The sequence below is a fragment of the Polyodon spathula genome, chromosome 45, assembly GCF_017654505.1.
Source record: "Polyodon spathula isolate WHYD16114869_AA chromosome 45, ASM1765450v1, whole genome shotgun sequence".
NCBI classification, from domain to species: domain Eukaryota; kingdom Metazoa; phylum Chordata; class Actinopteri; order Acipenseriformes; family Polyodontidae; genus Polyodon; species Polyodon spathula.
In genome coordinates, this window is record NC_054578.1 from 3,078,682 (window position 1) to 3,079,324 (window position 643).

Here is a 643-nt window from a genome sequence, read left to right on the forward strand (position 1 = left end):
CGGGCGGCGGCGGGGGTTCCCCGGCCCGAACCGGCGCCTCGCCCCCTTCGGCACCCGACCCCCCGAGGACAACGGGGAGGTTCGCGGGGATTTTCGCCAGCACGGTTTTTCGAACGAAACGAAACGACTAAGTCAGGACGGAAGTCTCGCTCGAGGACGTGTGGCCGAGGCTCAGGCCGGCAGGGGAGCCTCGTAGGCGGGGTGGAGGTGGCCGATCACCACCTTCCACGTGTTCTAGTCGGATCTTTTTTTCGCTTCCTCCCGGGGGCGGGCGCGCGCCGAAGGAGGCCGGGTTCGGGGCGCTCGTCGGCGGCAAGGGCGGGCCTTGCTCTCCCCCGCGCGCGCTCGTCTTCCTGGAGCCGCCGTAAGCCCCCGGGCTTGTTCGGGCTGCGGTTCTCTGCCGGGGGAAGGGTCCGGGCAGGCTGCCGGACCAGCGGTTGCGGGCGGCAAGGGCGGGCATCGGTCCGGAGCCCCCCCGGTTGACGTCCGGGAGCCCCGTTTACCTCCGCACTTGCACGGGCTGCGGTCCTTTGCTCAGGCAAGGACCCAGAACGTCGCATGACCCCCCCGGTTATAGTTGCTGTTGCTCGCGGCAAGGGCGGGCATCGGTCCGGAGCCCCCCCGGTTGACATCCGGGAGCCCC